General features: G+C 38.5%; 1 long non-coding RNA gene across 1 annotated transcript in view; it reads left to right on the top strand.

Annotated features, from left to right (window-relative positions):
• LOC103582090 overlaps positions 1–8,988 on the top strand; it is a 13,754-nt gene that overhangs the window by 2,134 nt on the left and 2,632 nt on the right. The gene's annotated exons all lie outside the window — the stretch shown is intronic.

The raw sequence follows: 8,988 nt of genomic DNA, 5'->3' as shown, positions 1-8,988 counted from the left end.
GTGACCCCTAACAATTGCTTGAACTATTGTTTCAGCATAAAAGAAGACCCATTTTCTGCTGTTTCCTGCATGATACCTCTAGCAGTCATTGCAATTGCAAAGACCTGGGGTTTTTACGGGGTTGGGGGGAGGTTGATTAGTTGGTTGTTTGTGGCTGTTGGGTAAGTGGATCTGAACTCTTGATGGATTTTTTAATTTATTATAAAGCAAGCTTCAGTAGTATATTGATTAAAGAAGAAATGCCTAGAAAAGGGGAAAGGGATATGAGAACTGGATTGTACCAAATTACCAGTTCATGAAAAAACAGCAACTAGTAATATGATACTCATTTTGACCAATTAGTTTTGGATAGATTTGGCTTTAATAGCAACAGCTCATGTATTTAAAACAAAAATCTCGGCCCTTGTGAAGTTTATATTCTAGAGGAAAAGTAAAATATCTCAGACAGTGGTTAAATATTGTGGAGAAAAATGAAGTGGAGAAGAGTAACATGGAGTGTAGAGTTGGGGTACGGGAAGGGAAGGGGTGCTGAGTTTAAAATAGGATGAATTGTTACTGTTATTTAAGGAAAGACTTTAGGGAATGAGGGAAGGGTCATGAAGGTTCTGGGGAAAGAGCATTCCAGGAAGGAAATATGCCTTGTTTTGGAAGCAGTGAGGATCTCTACATGCTGTTGACTAGAAATTGGTTTGTTGGGACTGTAACAAGTACACCAGCGGTGATCAGAATCCAGTCAGAAAGGGATAGAGTTAATATGAGGAGTGGAATTGACACTGATTGGTAAAAATAGGCTTTTAAAAGAAACATCTTCTAAGATAGGCTCTTTCTTAAAAGCCCCCTCTCCCCTCCCCCTAAAATAGGCTTTTAAAAGATTTCTAGTGACATTTTAGAAATTGCTTACTGGATACTTCCTTTTGTTGGAATAACTTAGTAATATAGGTTTACTTTTTTTTTTTTTTTTTAAGTAATATAGGTTTGTAAGTAGTGTGGGTTTTTGTTTTTTTTTAAGTGTCATGAAGAAATGACCAAAGGTGGTCATTCCTTGTGGGAAGGAGTCCCAATGGAAAATATATCCCTGCAACTAGAGTTTAGCTTAACAAATTTTATTACATTTCACTGTGAGCTAGGTACTGTATTAGGTGCTGAACAAGTGTTAAGGCAGATAAGACATGGCCCCCTACCTTTCTTTTCAACGTGTTATGCCATAGAGACTGATGACCAGGCCAGTGCTGATGATAGAAGGTACCTGTTAGAAAAACAGGCAAGAGCCTTAATTACATCTTCCTGGAGAGGAGGGAGGGTGCTGAGAATTTGGTGACCTCATCCCAGGTAGAAAAGAAGAGGGCAGAAGCTTATTGGACTTCCATATTCAGAAGTCAGGAAACACATTTGTAAAATTTCTGGACTCTTATTTCTATATTTGCTAGTAAACCTTAAAACCAAAAAACAAAAAAAAACTGGTGCTTGTCCAGGGACACAGTGGAAAGGAATATCAAAATATAGCATATCTCACATTGAAGGTAATCTTGTATGTGTGCACACATGGTAGAAGTGGGCAGAACTGCAAGGCATAGAGAAGAGAAAAGAAGCAAGTAAGAGAAGAAAGCGGAGTTTCTGCAATCTGCTGCAAAAAAAAAGAAGGAAGAATGATATCTTAGGGTTTTTTCCCATAAACTATTTTTAAGTGCATTTTTAGATTTACAGAAAAAGTTGAGAAGATAGAACAGAGTTGCTACGTAGCTCTGCACAATTCCCCCCATTAACATCTTATATTAGTATGGTACATGTTGCAATTAATGAGTCAATGTTAATACATTATATTAGCTAAAATTCATAATTTATTCAGATTTCCTCATTCTTTACCTCACGTCCTTTTTCTGTTCCAGGATCCTGTACAGACAACCACATTACATATAGTTGTCATGTCTCTTTAGGTTCCATTTGGCTGTAACAGTTTTTAGACTCCTTGTTTTTGATGGTCTTGATAGTTTTGAGGAACACGGGTTAGGTATATTGTAGGAAGCCCCTCTGCTGGGATTTGTCTGATGTTTTTTTCATGATTAGACTGGAGTTATGGGTTTGGGGGAAGAAGATCAGAGTTAAAGTGCCATTTTCATTATGTTATATTAAGGGTACATACTAGCCACATAATTTATTACTGTTGACGTTGACTACCTGGCTAAGGTAGTACGTGTCAGGTTTCTCCACTGTGAAACTAGTGTTTTTTGTCCCTCTTTCCATACTGTAATAATATGTTGAGTTTTGATAAAAGGGAGTTGTGGAGTAGTACTTAGTGTATGATCCCAATTTGGTTAAAAATCAAAATAAAAAGTATACAGATATACATACATGAAATAATTGTAGGGGCACAGAGAATATTCTGGAAGGAAACATATCAAACTTCTAATAATGATTATTCCGGGCGAATGGGATTTGGGATGAAGAGAAGGACCTTCTCTTTTTACTTTATATAATACCATATCTTTTGCTTTTATAATGAGCATATACTACTTAGAATTTTTTATTTACTTTTATATTTATTTTTAAAATATATAATAGTGTATATTCATGTGGCACAAAAATTAAAATGATATAGATGGTGTTGGGAAAATGAAACAATTTGGTCAGGCTCCCCTCACCTTGGAGCCAGTTCAGGGTGGTTTGGTAACATTGTGTGGGTGGGTGGAGTAAGCGACCCTGCAAGGCGGCGCTGCTTTGGCTGGTGTTTCCTGCCTCAGGCGCCCGCCCTGCACGCCATGTTTTTCCAGACCTGCAGCTTCCAAGGACCGTGTGGCCGGTTACCTAGCTCACAGACCTGCGTGGAGGGGTCTGGTGACCCAGCCAGGCATGTGCAGGGTGTGTGACCCAGTCTGTGAATGGGCTTGAGGGGTCTGGGAGTTCCAGACCCAGCCTAGCTCAACCATTGGCCCAGTCGGTGCAGGATTACTGCCAGGTAAAAGAGCAGCGACAACTAGTGTGGTCGTCTAGCTTTACAACTGGCGTCACGAACAGGACTAAGAGCTAGACAGATGGTGTACAGTGAACAGTCTCACTCCCACCCTAGCTCCCCGGTACCCTATCCTCCTCACTACCCCCAACAGCAAACAGGTAGCCATCTTATTTAGTGTTTTTATGTCTCTCCAGAATTTGCTTGTGAAAATTCAAGCAAATACAAATGTATATTTTTATTTTCACTCTCTCTTATATGCTAGTTGGCATACTGTGCCCACTTTTTCCACTTAACACTGTATCTTAAGAGATTTCTATATTAATAATAGGAAGCTGCTTTTATGTATCATAAAAGCATTGTACCATAATGTATTTAACTCATTTCCTGGTGATAGACACTTTGGTTATTTCTAATCTTTTGCCATTAAAAACAGTGGATGCAGTAAATAGCCATATATATATATATATATATATATATGTTTTGCATGTGTGCAAGTAGATCTTCAGGATAAATTCCTGGAACCGAACTCCACCCAGAAAACTTGAATGTGAAGTTAGGCTTTGTAAGCTGTTATTCACTGAATGTCTTTGGTAAATCACTTAAGCTTTCAGAGCCTGAGTTTATTCTTGTGCAGAATTAGTTGATAAAACAGGATTAAATGATATAATGTATGTGTAATTATTAACATGTCCCGCACAGTGTCATTATCTTTTACAGTAGCTGAAGAAACCATATTCTTACTCCACTCACGATAAATATCACTATTAAGCTGAATAGTTTTGTTTTATTATATAGCTAATCTCTGTTTATTTTCCTAAAGTGTCACATTTCTGTAGAATAAACCAACATAAAGATCACGTTTGTATTATGTGATGAGCTAACACACTAAACATATCCCCTCTTCCATTCATGTTTAAATTAATATTGGTCCTGCCACCTTGTTGAGATTTTTGCCTTTGCTATACATTGTCCTGAGTGGTGGGTGGGGATGATGCTCATATGTTGAGAGGTTTATTTGCAACTCGCATGTGCAGAATGGACTCTTTGGGGGAGCTAGCTTGGGTGAGCAGAGTTAGCACTAGGTTAATTCCTACATTTCTTTCTCCTTTGAGGGTTCTGCTTTGCCCAGGAAGGGAGATCAGGATACCAGTGATGCAGCAGCAAACATCAGAGTTGAGTCCTAGGTAATGTCCTGCCCTTTCTCAGATCTGCCCACTGTGTGGCAGCTGGCCTCAGCTCCTTCCCTCAGGCTAGACTCAGCCCAGCACATGGTGGTCACCTGGTTCTGGTGGAGTCATCAGGATTTACCTTTCAAGAATGGGTTTAAGTATAAATTAAAAAAAAAACATTTACTGTGGTAAAATACACATAAAGTCTAGCACCCTAGCCATTTTTAAGTGTACAGTTCAATGGCATTAAGTACATCACATTATTGTGCAACCACCACTACCATCCATCTGCAGAACTCTTTTCATCTTGTAAAACTGAAATTCTGTACCCATTAAACAATAACTGCCAATTTCACCTCCCCTCAGCCTCTGGAAACCACCATTCTACTGTCTGTCTATGAATCTGACTACCCCAGGTACCACATATAAATGGAATCATACGATATTTGTTTTTTTGTAACTGGCTTATTTCACTTAGCATAATGTTGCACTCTCTTTGTCACCTCTCTTCCCCTGGGTGANCTTTTTTTTTTTTTTTAAGTAATATAGGTTTGTAAGTAGTGTGGGTTTTTGTTTTTTTTTATAAGTGTCATGAAGAAATGACCAAAGGTGGTCATTCCTTGTGGGAAGGAGTCCCAATGGAAAATATATCCCTGCAACTAGAGTTTAGCTTAACAAATTTTATTACATTTCACTGTGAGCTAGGTACTGTATTAGGTGCTGAACAAGTGTTAAGGCAGATAAGACACGGCCCCCTACCTTTCTTTTCAACGTGTTATGCCATAGAGACTGATGACCAGGCCAGTGCTGATGATAGAAGGTACCTGTTAGAAAAACAGGCAAGAGCCTTAATTACATCTTCCTGGAGAGGAGGGAGGGTGCTGAGAATTTGGTGACCTCATCCCAGGTAGAAAAGAAGAGGGCAGAAGCTTATTGGACTTCCATATTCAGAAGTCAGGAAACACATTTGTAAAATTTCTGGACTCTTATTTCTATATTTGCTAGTAAACCTTAAAACCAAAAAACAAAAAAAAACTGGTGCTTGTCCAGGGACACAGTGGAAAGGAATATCAAAATATAGCATATCTCACATTGAAGGTAATCTTGTATGTGTGCACACATGGTAGAAGTGGGCAGAACTGCAAGGCATAGAGAAGAGAAAAGAAGCAAGTAAGAGAAGAAAGCGGAGTTTCTGCAATCTGCTGCAAAAAAAAAGAAGGAAGAATGATATCTTAGGGTTTTTTCCCATAAACTATTTTTAAGTGCATTTTTAGATTTACAGAAAAAGTTGAGAAGATAGAACAGAGTTGCTACGTAGCTCTGCACAATTCCCCCCATTAACATCTTATATTAGTATGGTACATGTTGCAATTAATGAGTCAATGTTAATACATTATATTAGCTAAAATTCATAATTTATTCAGATTTCCTCATTCTTTACCTCACGTCCTTTTTCTGTTCCAGGATCCTGTACAGACAACCACATTACATATAGTTGTCATGTCTCTTTAGGTTCCATTTGGCTGTAACAGTTTTTAGACTCCTTGTTTTTGATGGTCTTGATAGTTTTGAGGAACACGGGTTAGGTATATTGTAGGAAGCCCCTCTGCTGGGATTTGTCTGATGTTTTTTTCATGATTAGACTGGAGTTATGGGTTTGGGGGAAGAAGATCAGAGTTAAAGTGCCATTTTCATTATGTTATATTAAGGGTACATACTAGCCACATAATTTATTACTGTTGACGTTGACTACCTGGCTAAGGTAGTACGTGTCAGGTTTCTCCACTGTGAAACTAGTGTTTTTTGTCCCTCTTTCCATACTGTAATAATATGTTGAGTTTTGATAAAAGGGAGTTGTGGAGTAGTACTTAGTGTATGATCCCAATTTGGTTAAAAATCAAAATAAAAAGTATACAGATATACATACATGAAATAATTGTAGGGGCACAGAGAATATTCTGGAAGGAAACATATCAAACTTCTAATAATGATTATTCCGGGCGAATGGGATTTGGGATGAAGAGAAGGACCTTCTCTTTTTACTTTATATAATACCATATCTTTTGCTTTTATAATGAGCATATACTACTTAGAATTTTTTATTTACTTTTATATTTATTTTTAAAATATATAATAGTGTATATTCATGTGGCACAAAAATTAAAATGATATAGATGGTGTTGGGAAAATGAAACAATTTGGTCAGGCTCCCCTCACCTTGGAGCCAGTTCAGGGTGGTTTGGTAACATTGTGTGGGTGGGTGGAGTAAGCGACCCTGCAAGGCGGCGCTGCTTTGGCTGGTGTTTCCTGCCTCAGGCGCCCGCCCTGCACGCCATGTTTTTCCAGACCTGCAGCTTCCAAGGACCGTGTGGCCGGTTACCTAGCTCACAGACCTGCGTGGAGGGGTCTGGTGACCCAGCCAGGCATGTGCAGGGTGTGTGACCCAGTCTGTGAATGGGCTTGAGGGGTCTGGGAGTTCCAGACCCAGCCTAGCTCAACCATTGGCCCAGTCGGTGCAGGATTACTGCCAGGTAAAAGAGCAGCGACAACTAGTGTGGTCGTCTAGCTTTACAACTGGCGTCACGAACAGGACTAAGAGCTAGACAGATGGTGTACAGTGAACAGTCTCACTCCCACCCTAGCTCCCCGGTACCCTATCCTCCTCACTACCCCCAACAGCAAACAGGTAGCCATCTTATTTAGTGTTTTTATGTCTCTCCAGAATTTGCTTGTGAAAATTCAAGCAAATACAAATGTATATTTTTATTTTCACTCTCTCTTATATGCTAGTTGGCATACTGTGCCCACTTTTTCCACTTAACACTGTATCTTAAGAGATTTCTATATTAATAATAGGAAGCTGCTTTTATGTATCATAAAAGCATTGTACCATAATGTATTTAACTCATTTCCTGGTGATAGACACTTTGGTTATTTCTAATCTTTTGCCATTAAAAACAGTGGATGCAGTAAATAGCATACATTATACGAAGTTATACGATAGGTTAATTCCTACATTTCTTTCTCCTTTGAGGGTTCTGCTTTGCCCAGGAAGGGAGATCAGGATACCAGTGATGCAGCAGCAAACATCAGAGTTGAGTCCTAGGTAATGTCCTGCCCTTTCTCAGATCTGCCCACTGTGTGGCAGCTGGCCTCAGCTCCTTCCCTCAGGCTAGACTCAGCCCAGCACATGGTGGTCACCTGGTTCTGGTGGAGTCATCAGGATTTACCTTTCAAGAATGGGTTTAAGTATAAATTAAAAAAAAAACATTTACTGTGGTAAAATACACATAAAGTCTAGCACCCTAGCCATTTTTAAGTGTACAGTTCAATGGCATTAAGTACATCACATTATTGTGCAACCACCACTACCATCCATCTGCAGAACTCTTTTCATCTTGTAAAACTGAAATTCTGTACCCATTAAACAATAACTGCCAATTTCACCTCCCCTCAGCCTCTGGAAACCACCATTCTACTGTCTGTCTATGAATCTGACTACCCCAGGTACCACATATAAATGGAATCATACGATATTTGTTTTTTTGTAACTGGCTTATTTCACTTAGCATAATGTTGCACTCTCTTTGTCACCTCTCTTCCCCTGGGTGATGGAGATGCAAAGGATTACTCAAAGCCCATTTCTTCTGAGCAGTGAGAAACCCCGAAAGGGTTAATTTCCAGGAACCCTCAAGAGAGAGGCATTCTTCCTTGAAAAAATAACACCAGACTGGGGTCTTCTCCCAGTCCTTATTTTCCAGGACAGGAGGTTGCAGAAGAGGAACATAGGTGGAGTTATGGCTAAGTATAGCTTAACAATAGAAGCTGGTAACATCAGTGAAATAAAGTGACATTCCATAATGCATTTAGCAAAAGGTTAAGTCTGTCCACCAACAAAAGCTTGTTCTTAGCAAATACTTTCTTTCCCTACAGCAGTTTCCTTAGCATATTTACATAACAATCAAGTAACTTTAGGTTAACCTGCTCCAAGGACATCTGTCCTTGAGCCAACAATTTTGCTGCATTACAGTTCTTTATCTACAACACAGACTTTAGCCTGGAGAAAGTTTCCTGTCTTTTGCAAGCTTCTTAACATTTCCATATGTAATTTTAAAAAGTTAGGTTATACCTGAAACTACAGGGCTTTGTGAAATACATTTGTTTTATAAATGTTAGTATACTCCATAGCATAATGCCCTCAAGATTCATTAATGTTGTAGCACATGTCAGAAATTCCTTCCTTCTTAAAGCTGAATAATATTTTATTATGTGTACATACCACATTTCGCTTATTCATTCATCTGTTGATAGACACGGGTTGTGACAGACACTTCTGGCTATTGTGAATAACGTTGCTGTGAACATGGGTGTATAAGTATCTCTTGAGACCCTGCTTTCAGTTCTTTTTGGTATATACGCAGAAGTGGAATTGCTGGATCAGATGGTAATTCTATTTTTAATTCTTATGAGGTGCCATAGTTTTCCATAGCAACCATGCCATTTTACATTCCTACCAACAGTGCACAAGGATTTCAATTTGTCATCATCCTTGTCAACATTTGTTATTTTCTTTTTGGGTTTTTGTTTGTTTTTGGTTTTTTTTAATAGTGGCCATCCTAATGGGTGTGAAATCATATTGTGTTGTGGTTTTGATTTGAATTTCCCTAATGATTAATGATGTTGAGTATCTTTTCATGTGTTTATTGCCCATTTCTATATCTTCTTTGGAGAAATGTCCATTCAAGTTCTTTGTTCATTTTTTAATTTTTAAGTGGTTTGTTTGTTTTTTTGTTGTTGAATTGTGATCTTTTTTATTTTTTTAAGTGAAGAACCTCTTCTGGATCTGCTGTTTTTTGTGGGGATAACAGA

Source organism: Galeopterus variegatus, unplaced genomic scaffold (genome assembly GCF_000696425.1).
Source record: "Galeopterus variegatus unplaced genomic scaffold, G_variegatus-3.0.2 Scaffold14869, whole genome shotgun sequence".
NCBI classification, from domain to species: Eukaryota; Metazoa; Chordata; class Mammalia; order Dermoptera; family Cynocephalidae; genus Galeopterus; species Galeopterus variegatus.
Note: the sequence above shows the minus strand (reverse complement) of the source record. Positions and strands in the feature narration are given on the sequence as shown.